The 19,102-nt window shown below is 41.2% G+C and overlaps 1 protein-coding gene across 4 annotated transcripts in view; it reads left to right on the top strand.

Moving 5' to 3' along the window:
- Positions 1-19,102, top strand: part of kcnj6 (potassium inwardly rectifying channel subfamily J member 6) — a 126,425-nt gene that overhangs the window by 97,609 nt on the left and 9,714 nt on the right. The gene's annotated exons all lie outside the window — the stretch shown is intronic.

Genomic DNA, 19,102 nt, shown 5'->3' with positions numbered 1-19,102 from the left:
TCGACTTAAAAAGTCAGCTAAGTTATCAGCTCTCTCCCCAGGGACTGTCTGACTTGCAATCGTGTTCTGCCTTTACTTTAGGCTTCCAGCATTAACAGTATTTTCCTCTTATTTAAATTGTTGCCACATTATTCTGTTTTAAACACTGTTTTGTGATGTGACTTATGTGCATTTGGAAAGTGGCTTGAGAAAATCTAATGTTTTACAAAACACATTCAAGAGTGGACAATAAAATGAGACATTCATCTCATCTTCATGGATTAAGTTTGAACACAGGATCCAAGGATGTAAAGAACAAGAAGGGCTGCCTCATGATGTCATATAGTTTCCAGTCAGTTTCATTAAGAACGTCAAATCCATTTACATGTACGAAATCAGAATGAACATAACTGACAATAGTGCAACTGAAAAATTGCCATTATTATAGGTGTAACAAATTGTCATAGAAATAGTGGCAATGAACGTTATTAATAACACCACATAGCTGAAAATGTGTTGCTGGAAAAGCGCAGCAGGTCAGGCAGCATCCAAGGAACAGGAGAATCGACGTTTCGGGCATAAGCCCTTCTTCAGGAATGAGGAAAGTTTGTCCAGCAGGCTAAGATAAAAGGTAGGGAGGAGGGACTTGGGGGAGGGGCTTATGCCCGAAACATCGATTCTCCTGTTCCTTGGATGCTGCCTGACCTGCTGCGCTTTTCCAGCAACACATTTTCAGCTCTGATCTCCAACATCTGCAGTCCTCACTTTCTCCTCTAATAACACCACATAGCAAATAATCTGTACCTTGTCATATTTGTCATAAATCATTCAGTGATAACAGACTTGTTTCAGCATAAGTGAGCGGATATAAACCACTTAAAAACTGATATGGTCTAAAGAAAATTGATGAGTTGTCAATTGGCAGCAATAAGCCACAGAAAACTAGTGTTAATTTTGTATGCACTATCAGAACTGCCCCTAGAAGTGTAGCATGACTTTGGATCTAATCATTCAATGATGCCCAGTTCAACTATTAGCTTCTGGGCACTGTATTACTACACATCTTACATCTCCATAGCATGTAATGGGTGTACACATGTTCACACTATTTGCTTTTAGAGTGGTTGGTAAGTTCAAGTCAATGAGTCAAAACATTGTAGCAAAGGATACATGGAATTATTTAGAATTTCTGACATGGACCATTCAGCTCAATTAGTCTGTTCTCAGTTTATTGTCCAATCAGCAATGCAAACTAATCTTTCTACCCATTCTGCTTATCTGCCTTCGTCCTAAATTATGGTAATTGTTTCAACTATTCCTGGTGATAGCAAATTTCATGTTCTCACTGTCCTTTGGGTAAAGAAGGTTCTCCTCCATTCATTATTGAAGTTATTTCTGATTATCTTATGTTGTCCTAGATATAGTATCCCCAACAAGTGCAATTTCTTTTTATCAACAGCTACCTTGTTGGTGCTTTTTGGTTTTTTTTAATAACTCCCTCAAAAAAATCTTCACTTTTGCAAGGACAAAGAACTCCCAACTGGCCACCTTTTCCTGGTAGTTCTCAGTTCTAGTTTCCTGATTTATCTGCTCTCACATTAAATGTATCAACTGATTGAAACTGCCTAAAGTCTGCACTGCCTCAGGGAGCTGATAACAGTTAACAATGTGAACAATAGATGGGGATTCGAACAGCTTCAATCAGATATCTGCACTATTCAAAGTGAGCAGAATTAGTCAGCAAGTGGAGACTTTGGAAAACTTCAATCAATTAACTAATCCAGTTTATGTAATTTCTGCTCTAATCACAATTCTATTTATGAGACTTTTAGTTCTTTTAACGTTGCAAAGTGAGATGTTAATTGGATGCAGGTAATATCGTAAAGGCAGCCAACTGCTGTATAATTGGTGTCAATGGCGATGATAAATAACAAATACCATTTCCTTAATATTGGTGGATGACTGAGACAAGCAAGAGACATAGAAACATACAAACATGGAACAAGAGTAAGCCACTCAGGCTGCTCTGCCATTAAATAAGATCATGATTGGTCTGATTTTAACCTCAATTCTACATTTATGCCCATTCCCAATAATCTTGCATCCATCTGGTAATCAAGAACCTTTCTACCTCTGCCTTAAAAATATTTAAAGATTTTGCATCCACTGCCTTTCTAGGAAGGGGATTCTAAAGACTGACAACCCTTTGGGAGAAAATAACAATTCTTCCTCTCTGTTTTAAATGGGTAATCTCTTAATTTTTAAACTGTGACCCCTATGTCAGGCAATCTAGAAAGAGATCATAGTTTCAGGGTAAGGGGTAGCAGATTTAAAATAGAGATGAGGAGAAATTACTTCTCTCAAAGGGTCATGGATTTGTGGAATTCACGACACCATGAATACAGTGGACACTGGGACATTAAAGAGAAGATAGAAAGACTTTTGACAAGTTTGAAGGGTTATAGTGAGTGGGCAGAAAAATGGAATTTGGGCTGAGGTGGGATCAGCCATGACTGTGTCAAATGTTGAAGCAGTATCGAGGGGCTGAGTTGTCTGCTCTTGCTCATGGTTCTTAAGTTTTTATTTCTACATTCTCCCACAAGAATAAACAGCTTTTCAACATCCACCCTTCAAATCTCTTCAGGACTTTATATGTTTCAATTAAGTCACTTCTGACTTTTCTAAACTCCAGAGGATACAGATGCAGCCTTTCCATGGGTGGCACAGTGGCTCAGTGGTTAGCACTGCTGCCGCACAGCATCAGGGACTCGGGTTCGATTCCAGCCTTATTCTCCCCCTGTCTGTGTGGATTTCCTCTGGGTATTATGGTTTCCTCCCACAGTCCAAGATGTACAGTTAGCTGGATTGGCCATGCTATGGGTCCAGGGATGTGTAGACCAGGTAGATTAGCCATGTTAAATGCAGGGTTACAGGGATAGGGTGGGGATATGGGTCCAGGTGGTCTGCTGTTCGAAAGGTCAGTGCAGATTCGATGGGTTGAATGTCCTGGTTCTAAGGTGTAGGGATTCATAACACAATCCACTCATTCCAAGGATAGTGTATGTGGTGAGAACTGTATAAGCCTTGTATTCCATAGTGTGTGGTTCAAATTGTTTATAGTCTATTTTCTTTCTAATTGTATAGTTCCCAGAGTAAATTAAGGGGAATGAAAAATGGAAGAAAGAAAACTGGATTATTAATTTGTTAAAAAGGGACCAAACAGTGAATAGGCATTAGCATTTTCAGATTGACTAGAATTCAAAGGTAGGTTCAAGAATGGTTCCTTGGAACTGAGACAGCCAGACAATGAGAGATAGAAATATTGGAGCTTGGTTGTTATAAACATTTAAGCTTTTAGTTACAGAGAGATACATTGTGATCAGTACAACAGAATATAAATAAGGGTTTTAATGATAGCAGCACTGACTGGAGTTTTCTTAGGATTTTGAAAATATCACTTCAAACAAATTAAAGTAGCCAAACAAATGTATTCACAATTAAACAATTTAAAGAAATAAACCAATCTGGCACTATTGAGTTCTGTATTATCACAGTCTTGTTCATATTAAATGTCTTCCAATTACCATTCATCCAACACACATTAGGTGTCACAGTATCAATACAGAAATTTTTTTTTGAAAAATGAATCATTTAGATTGAGTTCTTCTGACCTTGGCGAGGAGGCAGAATTTACAACTAGCTATCACTCAAGAATAATACATAGTTTATTTGACCTTGGACTTGGTTACTGCAATTGGACTTAATGGCCTTAAAGAGATACAGTTTAGGAGTAGAATAATACAATCCTTTATATAATGCTTCCATCCTCACAAAAAAGCAGATCCCACCGCTTACCGTGAGTAATGCCTGGGGAATTCTGCTGGTAACTGCACAGGTCTAGAAACAGCCTTAAAAGGTTCAACTTAGCCATTCTTCTTAAGCGAAACAATACAAAATGCTTTAGACAAGCATCACTTCATCAATATTTTCCTTTGTGAGATGATACATATTGCAGTTTTCATACATCATGTTGCCTCCAAAACCATTGCCACTATATCTTATGAATAGCTTGAAGATGGATTGCTCATCAGGCTTTACTGAATGAAGTGGCATTGCAACAATACTGTTATCTTGAAACAAAAGCGTAGAATCTAAAATTTTCCCAATACAAAATAGAATATTATAGGGAATAGGTGCTGAAATGAGATGCTCTTAAGTTGGTTAGCAGTCTGACAGATATATTTTATGAACAGGCTGTCATTTAATGCTGATGTTTATTATGTCTGGGTGCAGTGCACACGAATTCTGCATTGTCACAGCCTACGCCCAATGATATAAAGTTAAAAATCACACAACACCAGGTTATAGTCCAACAGGTTTAATTGGAAGCACACTAGCTTTCGGAGCGACGCTCCATCACCTGATGAAGGAGCGTCGCTCCGGAAGCTAGTGTGCTTCCAATTAAACCTGTTGGACTATAACCTGGTGTTGTGTGATTTTTAACTTTGTACACCCCAGTCCAACATCGGCATCTCCCAATGATATAGGCATTAGTCCCATTGCACTGCAGCCAAATCAAAGTTTAGGACATGGAATGTATAAATTAATGGCTAAAAAAGCAATTCACAGGCAGAATTTTCACAGGCTCTTACAATGTGTGCAATGGTGAGTAAGTTGGGGAAATATGGTGAGAAGAGAAAAATGAGGGAATTCAGGGAAAATCAGGGAAAAGGAACTCATATTTGCACATAAAGTGTTAAAAGTTAGATGAGAATCTCGCTAGAGAGCAGCAAAGGACCTATTTGCATGCATCAACATCTCATTATTAACTAAACCCATCTTTTTCATATGCAGTTTGCTTTTCTCCCAGGCTGTGAAGAGAAACTAGAAACAATACGAAGTCAGCGCAGGTACCTGATAACTATAGCTTGCTGGCATCATAATCCTCAGTTCTAATTTGCTGCCTCATCCTCATAACCTTTCATTCTTTTTTTGGTGAAAAATAGGTCTATCTTAGCCTAGAGTATACTTAACAGCCCAGCCTCTACAGCCTCGGAGTCACCAACCTCAGGAAAGTTAGTCTTCATTTCTGTCTTAAATGGGTGACTCCTTTACTCTAAGATTATGCTCTCTCGTCCTGTATTCTCTCACAAGGGGAAACAACCATTTTCTGCATCTTGATCAGTAGGGGTGAGCCATGAGGTACATCAAGAGCCATTGGTGTGATGGGGAACATGTGGCAGCATGCTGAGATACAGAAGAGATAATAATTATGAAGGGAAGGGTAACAACATATAGGGATGAGAGACAGTACAGCATGGGAGGGCATAGGAGATGGCAGGAGATGAGGTAATTGATGGTTAACACCACCCTGACTTCAATGATGGACAGTGTATGGTGACGTTTGACATGATTAAGATTTAGTTTGGGGCTCAGGGAATAAAGTGGTGAGATGAAAACTTAAATCAAAGAGTTGGGGTGGAAATCTGAGGAAGATTGTATATGGTGTTGTTGACAGGGAGAGCAAGGCAGGAAGCAGTGTGAAGGTTTGGTCTCCTACACTCTGTGAGGTGCTACCCATATCACCTTCCAACCCTATCCAAAAGGCAAGTGCACAATGGAAATGAAAGATGGCTGCCATCACTCGCAGAGTGAGCAGAGTAAGTATTTTTCTTTAAATCCCTGAGGGTGTGGATTCTACTTGTGAACAATGTGAGATCCTTCAAGGGGGAATTGATTAATCAGAGACTCATGTAGTACAACTTAAAGGCATGTTATCAAAGCCTCATGGATGTGAATTTCATGCATTAACCAATTATTACACCTACAAGTCTTGGCCACAAGCAATCTTGACCATTTTATTACATATTACAAATAAATCCTAGGAATGGCTCTGAAGCAGAGTAATCTCAGGTGAGATGTAAAGCTTCAGCTAAGAGTCACAATTTGCAAACACGTTCCAAGTTCATATAGCCTGTGCGAGGTCTCGAAGCAGCTCATCTGGGTCTATAAAGTGTGCACAGCATTATTGAATGTGCAATGTTGCCTTTCATGGGAAATGTGGTGGGGGGGTGGGGTTGTCTGAAAGGAAAGGGTTTCATTCTTCCTATAACACCGACAATCTCCTATTTATATGTGCCAAATGGCTTATGCAGCGTACGTCTGAAGCAGGTCTATGTTATTAAAGGTTCCAGTAGAGGCATCCCTTGCTCTCTCCATCTGAGGTCACCATATCCTGATGTATAAAAAGTGCTGTTTAAAAGCTATTTGTGAAAGCTGCGAGTGCTGAATGTTCACTTTACTGAGAGCTGCATTGTATCTGTTATTGACCACAGAGGCTCATTGAAGCTATCACCATTGTACTCCCCAGTAGGAGAGTCCAGACCCTGAGGGCACAGCCTCAGAGTGAAGGGACAACCTTTTAGAACTGAAATAAGGAGTAATTTCTTCAGTCAGAGGATGGTGAATATGTGGAACTGATTGCTGCTGAGGACTGTGAGGGCCAAGATAGATAGGTGCTTGATTAGTAAGGCGATCAAGGGTTACATGGAGCAAGCAGGAGAATGGGGATGAGAAACTTATCAGCCATGATGAAATGGAGGAGCAGACGTAATGGGTCGAATGGCCTAGTTATGCTCCTTTATCTTGTGATTGTATGGGTCGAGGTACAGATGCGGTTGTTGTCACTGTGTTTACTGTTCTCAGAGTGTCCACAGAAATTAATGAGGAACATGTGTCTGTAAACCAACGACTAGTATCAACCACCAGATGTGAAGCAGCCTCCTAATGCAGAGCTTCCAGAAATATGCATCCTCATGATGTGGAGAACATGCACAAGATCCATAGACATTTGTCTTCCAAGGAACATCATGCAGATAAGAGAGATACATTGGCACTATACTTGTGCAGAGGTATGGGTCAGAATGCCATGTCATGGTGCAGCAGGTATATCCAATGCCACACTTTCTTCCACTTGGGCCAGTGAGAATCATAAATTGTTTTATCAGCACCAGGTTTCTGTGTGCGTCATGCCTGGAGGTTCATTACAGTACAATATCTAATCCTCAGATGCTTTACTCTGGACAACCAGCAGTGACAATGAGGATACATGATGAACAGTGAGGTTCTGGGAGAATTGCACCATTGCACTGAATAACAAAGTAAGGACATTCTTTAGAATAAACATCACCTTCATCATCCTACAGTGCAGCAGTATCAGTTGCTGCAAATCAGACAGGACTTTCTTTGGTATCACTTTCAGTCGAACAGAAGTCATCTTCCAGTCACTGTAAATGTTTTGATGCTACAATGGGCAGCATGCCCTGTTTACTCTCGAATGCAAACACAGCTTATCAATTTGTTCTTTCTTCACTTTTCCACTTACTTAGTAAAAGATTACAAACTAATGGAAGCCTCCAGAATGCTGATGCATTCTTATTCAGTCATGTTTAGTTGCTGCGGGTGCTATGAGAAACAAAGCTATTCTTTAGGCAGGGCTGGAACATCACATCACAGTAACTGCAGCTAAAATGGCAGTCACCCACACAGTTGATAATGAAAAATTGACTTATTTTTATAAATGTGATAACCTACTCACAAGCGTGTCATCTAGGCCATGCATGAGCCCTCAGAAAGCTTTCTTTCTCATTTGCTTCCCACCCCCACACCCCAACCCCTCCCCCATATCTAGGTGCAATCCCAGTTTCCACAGCTGGAGTGGAGGAAGCTGGCCCTAAAGTGGAGCCTCTTGGCGTTGGAGATATGAGTGGATGACTTCCGTAGTGTGTGTGGCAAGAAGGTCCAGGTATGCTGAATGTGACCTAGGGATCCAGACTTGACCATAGCTTGGACTTCCACAGGCTTGGAGATTGCTGGCAGAATGAAATTTAGAGGGGCTGGACATGCCTGGAATGTCCAAAAAGATGCTGTGGAATGTTACAATAAGCTATAGGAGCAGAATTAGATCCAGTGTCTGCTCTAGCATTCAATTATGGCTGACATGTTTCTCAACCTTATTCTCCTGCCTTCTCTCTGTAACCCTTGATCTCCTTACTAATCAAGAATCATCTATCTCTGTCTTAAATATACTCAATGTCTGCCTCACAGGCCTCTGAAGTAATGAGTTCCACAGGTTAACCACCTTCTGACTGAAGAAATTTCTCCTTATCTCAAAGGGTTGTCCCTTCACTCTGAGGCTGTGCCCTCAGGTCCTAGTCTCTCCTACTCATGGAAACAACTTCTCTACATCCACTCTATCCAAGTCTCTCAATATTCTGTAAGTTTCAATGAGATACTCCCTCATCCTTCTAAACTCCATCAAGTACAGACCTAGAGTACTCAACTGCTGCACATATGACAAACCCTTTATCCACAGGATCATTGTTGTAAACCTCCTCTGGGCCCTCTCCAATGCCAGCACATCCTTCCTTACGTGTACAATCTAAAACTGCTTACAATATTCAGAATATGGACTGACCAGAGCCTTATACAGCTTCATCAGTACATCCCTGCTCTTGTATTCCAGTCTTTTTGAAATGAATATTAATATAGCCAACTGAACCTGCATGTTAACCTTAAGAGAATCCTAAATTATTCCTAAATCCCTTTCTGCTTTAGATTTCTGAAGCCTTTCCCCTTTTAGAAAATAATCTACAGTTCTATTCTTCCAACTAAAGTGCACAACATCACACTTTCCTACACTCTATTCCATTTGCCACTTCTTTGCCCAGTCTCCTGATCTGTCCATGGACAGCTGCAGCCTTCCTCAATTCTACCTGTCCCTCCATCTATCTTTGCATCAACTGCAAACTAGACTAGATTAGACTCGACTGGTAATCCGGAACCTCAGGCTAAAGGTCTGGGAAAATGAGTTAGAATCTCACCATGGCAGATAGTGAAATGTGAATTTAGTTACAGAAGGTTTTTTAAAAGTATAGAATTAAAATCTGGACCATTGGTGATTGTCTTAAACTCTTTCGCTAATGTCCTTTAGGAAAGGAAATCTGTCATCCTTACCTGGTCTGACTACATGCAACACCAGATGTATCTCAATGTACTGGACTCTTAACTGCCCTCCGAGTAATTAGGTATTGACAATAAATTCTAGCCTAGTCCGCAATATCAACATCCAATGAGTAACTAAAATCCCAAAGTGCACTTGAACTATTCCAATAGCCACCTTATCTCTCCTAAAGTGATCCCTGGACCAATCACAAAGCTTACTCTACCTCTCTCAAGAACTCCAGAAAGTTTAGACCTTTTCCTGAAAAGTCATGCCTTGGACACCTCTAACCTAGACCTGTTTGAAAATATTTGTGTTAATACATGTACAACAGCCTCAGGAAGCCATGGATGTGCAGAGGACAATTCATCCTCTCTTACTCCCTCCCCTGTATAAATGGTGAATGCAGGTTTGGGTTTGAGACAGGAGTCGTGAGATCAGAACTATGTCACCAGTTTGGTGAAAGTTGGGACACTGTCCAACCCCACATACATTCAGGCCTGAGCAATTGGATCTATGTCCTCAGGAGGTTAGGAAAGTACGAAGTGATCTTACTGAAACATTCAGGGTTATGAAGGGGCTTGACTGGATACTGAGACTTTGTCTCCCTTGGCTGAGGAATTTACCCAATAAGGACTGATCAGTTGGAATAGAGAACAGGAGAAATGTCTTCATTTAGTGTTTGAAATTCTCTGCCTAAAGGGTTGTAAGCGTGCTATGGTTGAATGGAATGAAGGCTGACAAAGGCTGATTTTTTGGCCCTCAGGGAATTGAGAAGTAAGGGGAGAAAGTGGAAAGGTGGTGTTGAAGTCGAGGTACAAGATAATGATAGTTTTGAATTGTAGCGTTTCACAAATCACGTGGTCTACAACTGCTCTTGTTTCCTTGGTTCTTATGATCTTACCTTCTCTTTCCCCAATTGTCCTTCTCTTTCCTGTTCTTCCTTCCCTCAACTCCTTCTTCCATTTGAAGCATAAAGCTACAGTTGGTCCCTTAGCCCCTTGAGCCTGTTTCTGTACTCAAAGAGATTATGCATTTAACGTGAAATTGAGCCACTTTTGCTCCAAATGCCTTCATATTGCTTGACTAAAAGGAACCTATCAATCTCAGTCCTAAATTTAACAATGGATCTGAATTTTCCATTCACAGAAGAGAGCTTCAAATCTGTTAGGACAGTTTGTATGTAGCTATCTTTCCTAATTTCATTCCTAAAAGATCTCATTGTCTTTTTTAAAATTGTACACCTCCACCTTAAACTCCCAACTAGCAGAAATATATTTTGTCTTTTGACTTTATCAGTTTCCTTGATATCTTGAAACTCTCAATCAACCATTAGGGCACAGAGGGGGACCATTTGGCCCATTGTGTTCGTACTGGTCCCAAAAGAGCTACCCAGCTAGTCCTATTCTCCAGCCCTATCGCCATAGTTTTCTAAATGCATCACTTCCAAATATATATCCAGCTCTTTTTTGAAACCTCTTTTGTATTCCACCTCCTCTACTCTCACAGACAGTACATTCCATATCCTAACAACTCTGAGTAACGAAGTTCCTCCACATCTCATTCCTAGTTCTCTTACAATCTTGAAATTTTAATCCCTAGTTACTGACATACCATCTGATGAGAACAGAATATTCTTCTTCACCTTGTCAAAATTGTTCATAATTTTGAAAGTCTCATTACTGTTCCCTCTTAATCATCTCTGCTCCAAGGAGAATAAGCTCAATCGTTCCAACCTTTCCTTGTATCTAAAGTCCCTCATTCCCAGTTTCATTCCAGTAAACCTTGCACTCTCTCCAGTGCTTTAACCTTCTTAAGTAAGGTACTCATAACTGAACACAACAAATCATTACTTAATATTTTAAATTGTAGCTGATACAAAGCGTATTTGTGTAAACTGTTCTGAAGTCCATTCTGATTAATCTATGCTGCACTCCATCCAAAACCAATATATTCCTCTTAATATGTCATGCACAAAATTGCTCAATGCACTCCAAATGTTGTCTGATTTGAACTTTGTACAGCTTAAACATGACTTCTGCCTTGGATTCTAGAGCTCTATTGAGACAATTAACATTCTGTTAGCTTTCTTCATTATTTTCTACACTTGTTCATAACAACTTAATTTATCTGTACTTGAACCGTCAAGTTTTCACTATTTTGACATTTTCACCATTTAGAAAAACCTGGTATTTCAGGTCCAAAATAAATGACCTCACATTTTCCTACACTGAAATCCATGTTCCTCTGTTCACTTAAGCTCCAATATTCCTGTGATACTGCTTACAATGTCACCATTATTTGTGTCAGCAGCACGTTTGGGTGTGTAGCTCTCCATTCCATCATCAAAGTGTTTAATAAAACAGAGATCATGAAGACAGATCCTCATGGGACTGCACTGAATGTGTCCTACAATCAAAGTTCGCCATCATCCCTCCTCTCTACAGTCTGCTACTCAACTAATTTCCTGACCAGGTCAATAGCTTGCCATCAATTTTATGAATTTCAATGTTAGCTCTTTTGAGGGATTTTATCCTGTCTCTGCAAATCTGTATAAATAACGTGTAGATATTCCCTTAGCAACTACTTTACTCACCTCTTCAAAAAAGGTAATCAGGTGGAATTCAGACTCTCACTGTTTGCTGTGAGAGAAATTGTTTATCGTAAATGATATTAATCTAATACAAGTATTTTCACCTCACTACAATCTTTGACAACACCTTCTAAACTAGTGACCTCCACCACCTAGAAGAACAAGGATAGCAAACAGATAAGAACATTATTGTGTGCAATGAAAGTATAGGAAACAGGTTCAGGGGTACACTGTTCAGTCTCCTAAGCCTACACCACCATTCATTACGATCAAGACTGATTTGACTGTGCCCTTAATTCCGCTTTCCTAATTGTTCTTAACTTTTGACTCCCTTGCAGACCAAAACTCTGTCTCAGCCTCAGGTTTATTCAATGATAAGTCTCCCTTACTTTCTCATCAGTGACTCTCAGCAAAGAAACTCTCCATTTCTGTCTTTGTTGGCAGAGCTCTTATTTTTGAACTCTGTCTCCTTGTTCCAGGATAGCCCATGAAAGGAAACATCCCCTCAGCATCTATTAGGTCAAGTTTCCTCTGAATCTGAGATGTTTTAATAAGATTAGCTCTCATTCTAAATCTGAATGCATATCCACCCAAACTGATCAATTTCTAAGGTAATGGGGCTGTCTCAGGAGGAGAAACTTTAGTACATAGCCTTGCAGAGGTATGAATTGTTTCTGAATTGTGTCAAATTGTTTGTAAATAGATCCCAACAATCTTTTATTGTTTTATCCATTTACCAAGCTTTCTGTTTGATTTACAGTCTTTAATTTCGTTGAAGTTTGTCTTAAGTAAATCAAGAAATTTAGGTGCATTTTACAATTATGATTTCTAACATTAAATTGAATCAAATTGGTATTTGAAGAATGTTGATGCACTATTAGCCTTAACTAAATAAACCTGGTTTGTTAGCTCCTCACTGCTCTCCTCCCCTCCCTCTCTCCTCTTCATTTTCTTTCCTTCCCTCTCCTCTCCTCTTCCTGCTTTCAACTTTGTCCTTCCCCCTCCCACTCTAGCCCTCCCTAGATGACTTACCATTGGTCAGTGGTGACCCCAGATGACCTGAGGGCATTGTTTTCTAAAAGCACTAGATTGCCAAGCCTGGTTGAAAGTATATGTTTCATCCTTTGTTAATGCAGACTGACTTGCAATATGGTGACCCATTGGTGCTACTGGAGCATCATCAGCTTTGTACCTAAAAATTGCATGAAAGGAAAACATACTCCTACATTTTTGACTGCTTGGCCTAATGTGATTTCAAAGGTGAATTCTATTGAAACTAAAACACTGAATAAAAGTTCTGAGCTACTAAACACCCCCATTGATTGTGAATAACTTGACATTTCACACAAACCAGAACTGTATTGATGAGATACCACACAAACCACAGCATGCACATAGAGTGCAGCTAAAAATAGAGACTGTGGCTTCTTTTGACTGTGTTTGATGCGAGTTACATCTATTGCAAGCTCGGGTGTTTAATAGAGAGTGACAGATTGAAATGAATGACTTGCATTAATGTGTAAGATTTCATGTCCTAAGTAGCATCTGACTTGATTTGATTTAGATTAGATTAGATTCCCTACAGTATGGAAACAGGCCCTTCGGCCCAACTAGTCCACACTGACCCTCTGAAGAGTAACCCACCCAGACCAATGTACCTAACTCGATGGGCAAATTAGCATGACCAATTCACCTAACCTGCAAATCTTTGGACTGTGGGAGGAAACCGGAGCACTCGGAGGAAACCCACGCAGACACAGGGAGAATGTGCAAACTCCACATAGATAGTTGCCTGAGGCTGAAATCGAACCAGGGACCCTGGTGCTGTGAGGCAGCAGTGCTAACCACTGAGCCACCGTGCCGTGCATTTATTATTATTGTCATGTGTACCTCAATACAATGAAAAGTTTTGTTTTGTACAGATTGTAATATACAAAGATCAGAGGATGATTGAACAGAGCAAGGAATACAAAGTTTTGGCTGCAAAGAAGGTGCACAAAAAAGACATTGTTAGTAATTTTAACAGACCCAGGATTGAAGTTTAAAAGTGCAGAACGATTGTAAGGAATGTGAGAATAAGATCTGCTGAAGAGAGCTGGCAAAGAGTTGATCTGTGTTGGTGCCATCACCTGTGAAGTGGGCAAGCTTTGAATACAAGGTGGCTAATTTGCACATGGCAAGCTCCTGTAAACTGCATTGTGGTAATAAACGAATATAAAAATATATAAAAATAATAAATAGACAGTATGATGTTTTTGTGAAACTAACTGAGGGATAAATATCTTCTATACCCACCTGAGAGCTCAGAAGATGATTTATTGTTTCATCTGAAAGATGATATCGCTGACACTGCAGTATTCTCTTAGAACTGCATCACAGAATCAGTTTCAAATTGGTGTTCAATAGTCTCTGGATCATGATCTGAACTCACATGCTCCTGGCTTAGACTTTGGGATGCTATAAACCAACCTAAAGCACATGCTAAACCTGTCCAATCTTGCAGCAAATGTCACTGTCAGACACAATCTAGTGAGGATAGACCCTTAAAAGAGAAGTTGTGGTGACAGAAACGCTGGATTGTTGCACACAACAACAGAAGTTGCTGGAAACGCTCAGCATATAAGGCAGCATCAGTGAAGAGAAATCAGAATTAACATTTCAGTTTTGGCAACCCTTCCTCAGAACTGACGGCAGCTGGAAAAAGTTTGTTTTTTATGCAGTAGATAGGGTGAGGGGAGAGAGTAAGAAGTAAACAATAGGTGATTGGGGATAGAGCCCAAAGGGAGAGAAGAACAGTTGGATAGACAACGGAGTGGATAACGATCTGTGTGGGAGGGTTAATGGAACCTATGGGTAATTGATAATAGCAGACTATATGATCATAAGGCCTGGTGTGGCAGGGTGGGCGTTCAAGCGCTAAAATTATTGAACTTGGAGGATTTGAGCTATAGGGAGAGGCTGAACAGGCTGGGGCTTTTTTCCCTGGAGCGTCGGAGGCTGAGGGGTGACCTTATAGAGGTTTACAAAATTATGAGGGGCATGGATAGGATAAATAGACAAAGTCTTTTCCCTGGGTTTGGGGAGTCCAGAACTAGAGGGCATAGGTTTAGGGTGCGAGGGGAAAGATATAAAAGAGACCTAAGGGGCAACTTTTTCACGCAGAGGGTGGTATGTGTATGGAATGAGCTGCCAGAGGAAGTGGTGGAGGATGGTACAATTGCAACATTTAAAAGGCATTTGAATGGGTATATGAATAGGAAGGGTTTGGAGGGATATGGGTTGGGTGCTGGCAGGTGGGACTAGATTGGGATGGGATATCTGGTCGGCATGGACAAGTTGGACCGAAGGGTCTGTTTCCATGCTGTACATCTCAATGACTCGGTGACTCTATGGTATTGAATCCAGAAGGCCTGGTGTGGCAGGGTGGGCGTTCAAGCGCTAAAATTATTGAACTTGGAGGATTTGAGCTATAGGGAGAGGCTGAACAGGCTGGGGCTGTTCAGGCAGGAAGGGTCCGCAAGAGGAAATTAAGGTGCTGCTCTCCTAGCTTACGGTGAACTTCACTAGAACACTGTAGCAAGCCCGAGACAGAGATATTGGTCAGGGAACAGAGTGATGTGTTGAAGTTGCAGGCGATTGGAAGCTCAGGGTCTTTTTTGCGGACAGAATATAAGTGTTTTGTGAAGCAGTCATCCAATCTACACTTCATTTCCCCAATGTCGAGGAGACCACATTGTGAGCAGTGAATGCAGTAGACTAGATTGAGTGAAGAGCGGGTAAAGCACTGCTTTATCTGGAAGATATGTTTGGTGCCTTACTTACTGAGGAAGGAAGAGGTAAATGGGCAAGTGTTACACCGATGGGATTGCAGGGGAAGGTTCCAAGGGACTGCGGAGGGGTGTTGGTGTAAATCTGGACCCCTGAGAGGGGCCTCTCAGTTCCGTGATTGATTAAATAAACACTAGCAGTTCGGTCTGATTCAACAATTTATTGTCACACCGGGCATAGATTATCCAGCAACACAGGGGTTAAGCATCTCTGTGTACTCTGGAAAAGCTGCTGCCCTTTAGCTGAAACACAGGCAACTTTTAAACACAGGCAGAGGAGGGTGGTGGCAGGTGGTGACGGTTCAGGCCTTTGCTCCAGGAAGAAGCAGAGCACCCTGAGACCATCCTGATGGGGGATGGATGTGTGAAGGGATTGCACATTCATGGTGAAGAGGAGGCAGTTGGAGCCTGCAAACTGGAAATTCTGAAACGGGCGTAAAGCGTCAGAAGAATCATAGATGTAACTGGGCAGGGACTGCACCAGGGCAGAAAAGACTGAGTCAAGATAGGAAGAGATGAGCTCTATGTGGGCAGGAGCAGGCTGAAACAATGGGCCTACCCATGCAGTCCTGTTTGTGGATTTTCAGAAGGAGGTAGAAGCGAGCTGTGCAGGGCTGGGGCAACAAAGTGGCACAGTAGTTAGCACTGCAGCCTCACAGCGCCAGGGACTCGGGTTCAATTCCAGCCTCAGGCGACTGTGTGGAGTTTGCACATTCTTCCCCTGCCTGTGTGGGTTTCCTCTGGGTGCTCCAGTTTCCTCCCACAGTGCAAAGTCAGGTGAATTGGCCATGCCAAATTGCCCATCGTGTTCAGGGATGTGTACATTAGGTGCATTAGTCAGGGGTAAATGTAGAATAATTGGGTAGGGGAATGGGTCTGAGTGGGCTACTGTTCGGAAGGTTGGTGTGAACCCGTTGGGCTAAGGGCCTGTTTCCACAGTATAAGGATTTGATGATTGTCAGTTTGGAGGCAGTGGGGAGGGAGATCACCAGATGAAATTAGGTTGGTGACAGTCGTTAGTACAATGGCCTGACGTGGCATGATCTAGAGGAAGATAGGACGAGGTATCTGAGAGCTGGCACTCAGCCTCTGCAATGTAGAGTTCCGTATGCCAGACTACAATGGCACCACCCTTATTGGCAGGCTTAATAACAAAGTCAGGGTTGGGTCCAAGCACACGGTGTGCAGTCAGTTCAGGGAGAGATAGGTTGGATTCTCAGTAACGGGGACAGAGAAATTGAGGTGACCGATGTCATGTCGACAGTTCACAATGAACAGATCAAGTGCAGGTAGAACGCCAGAGGGAGGGTTCCAGGTAGAGGGAGAGCTGGGCAAAGAGTTTTGTGGGACGGGGAGAGGACTCTTGTCCAAAGAAATGGGCATGGAGATGAAGACACTGGAAGAAGAGTTTGATGTCATGTCGTATCCAAAATTCATTAAGGTGGGGATGCAGCGGGATAAAGCGGAGAGCTTTGCTGACTACAGAACATTCAGCATTGGAGTGGGGAAGGTTAGGAGGAATGGTAAATATCTGACAGGAGATAGGATTGGGGGAGGGGATAGAGTGAATGGGAAGAGGAGGAGTGGGGAAGGGAGGTTCCAGAGGGCCATGGGTATCTATGAGTTGTTGAATCTTGTGGGCCTTGATGCCTGAATGGAAAAGAAAATGTTTCTGGTTAGCATAGTGTACAAGCCGGAGGATGAAGTGGAACTGCGGAATGGTGCAGCCCTGAGCCAACGTGATGTGATGCTATTGGAGAGAGAGATTGAGAGTGGGCATGTGACACCACATGGCACTGAGCGTGGATCTCAGGATATGTAGAGAGCAGCTGTCTGTGGAATGTTGAACATCAAGGAGATACTGGTGATCCTGGGTGAATTCAAAGCATGAGGGATGAAACAAATTGGAATCCACATGGGGGGAATCTGAGCTGGAGGCAGTCACTAAGGAAAGTGATGTGAAAACGTAAAGTTGGAAACTTGAGTTAGATGCAGATTTCCCTAACTTCTCTGAAGAAACTCCTTTTTCTAGGAGCATTCTACACTGACATCTGACTTAAGTAGCCCAGACCCTACCTTTGCTAGTTGTTTTAAGCAGGTTTATAGTGGATAGACCAGGAATGATGGAGCTGGTCAAACCACTTAGTTTTAAACAAAACAGAATTTATTTACAAGATTACCAAATAGAACACAAACTAAAGAGACCAAAATATAGAATAACTTAACCTATCCGAAAATCCAACAGATGACTCCAAATAATGATGCTGTACCAAATACTTGCAACAATCCCCATAAATACCTCTTGGCAAAAAAAGGAAAGGTCAAACACAGATTCTTACAGGAGAGGTGTCAGAGAAAGGGAGGATCAGCATGGACCTGCTTCTTTGGGTCCATTAGGTTGACTCACTTACTGCTTTCAGTGAATAGCCAGACTGATGAAACCAAACCAAACCAGAGAAAAGCTGAGCTGGGAGAACTGGCCACTCCCCTTCCATTGTGCAAGTGTTTTTTTTAAACTTGAATGCCTTTTTCCTGAGGCAGTATCTGTTAGCTATTATCAAATTGGCCCTAAACCTAGATGTTTTGGAATTGCTGTTTTTACGACCTCTCTGAAAAAAAAGCCAAGGACAGCATAGCCTTGTTAAAAGAGCAGCATCGTCACACTAAAATCCAAAACTCTGGTTCTTTTTAAAGCTAAAATCAATCCTTGTTTATTCTAAACATAAAAGCAACTAAACACCTTTTAATGTTTTCTCTCTCCTGACATAAACCTCCACAATGTACCGAAGCCTCCATTAACATTCCAGAATGTTTAAAGTCATGGTTCCAGAAAGACTTACCTAATTAATTTTTAACCTCATTTCAAAAATAGACCAACATACAAATGGCATTAGTTTAAGATCCACACTAAGAAAAATTCTATCAATATACATAAATCCCACACCTTCTATCACAGGTATGCATTGTATTAAACTGTTGCTCTTTTGAGTGCACTATTTCATTTCAAAAAAATGCATTTTTCTTGGAACAAGGATCAGCACACAGATAACTAACTTTCCAACTTGGACTGCTCTAGTGTTATCAGATTGGAGTAGGTAAGACCATTTTCAAAATAGTAGTTAATAACCTGTTCTCCTAAGAATCATAATACTTGCCTGTTGCCACTAATCCCCACCAAGCAATTACTCCTTGGCTAGTCATAAAATCATGCAGGCTTACAGCCCAACTTGTCCATGCAACCAAATTTTCACAATTATTCTCATCCCATTTGCCTGCGTTTGGTCCATAACCCTCCATAACTATCCCATCTATGTACCTGTCCAAATGTTGTCTTAAATGATAACATTGTACTCACCTCTATCACTACATCTGGCAGCCTGTTCCAGACACTCACCACTCTCTGTGAAGAAAATTGCCCCTCTGGACCCTTCTGTATGTCTCCCCTCTCACCTTAAATCTATGCCCTCTAGCTTGGGGATAAGCCTGATAATACCAAAGGTCCTGATACAATCCCTGCAAAATGTAACAGAAACAGTGTTAGTCATCAACCTTTACCATTGCATGATTACTGTACCATGGTGACTCTGATTCCTTTGCTGTCATTTATCTCAGTTTTTTTTTCATATCCCAGTTACCAAGTGTTATTATTTTTTTTAAATGAAAGATATTAGTTATAATAGTTTTTACCTGCATTTGTTCATC

Source organism: Chiloscyllium plagiosum, unplaced genomic scaffold (genome assembly GCF_037043375.1).
Source record: "Chiloscyllium plagiosum isolate Xiang-an unplaced genomic scaffold, Cpla_swu_hap1 HiC_scaffold_12, whole genome shotgun sequence".
Taxonomy (NCBI): Eukaryota; Metazoa; Chordata; class Chondrichthyes; order Orectolobiformes; family Hemiscylliidae; genus Chiloscyllium; species Chiloscyllium plagiosum.
This window is presented reverse-complemented; position numbering and strand designations above follow the sequence as displayed.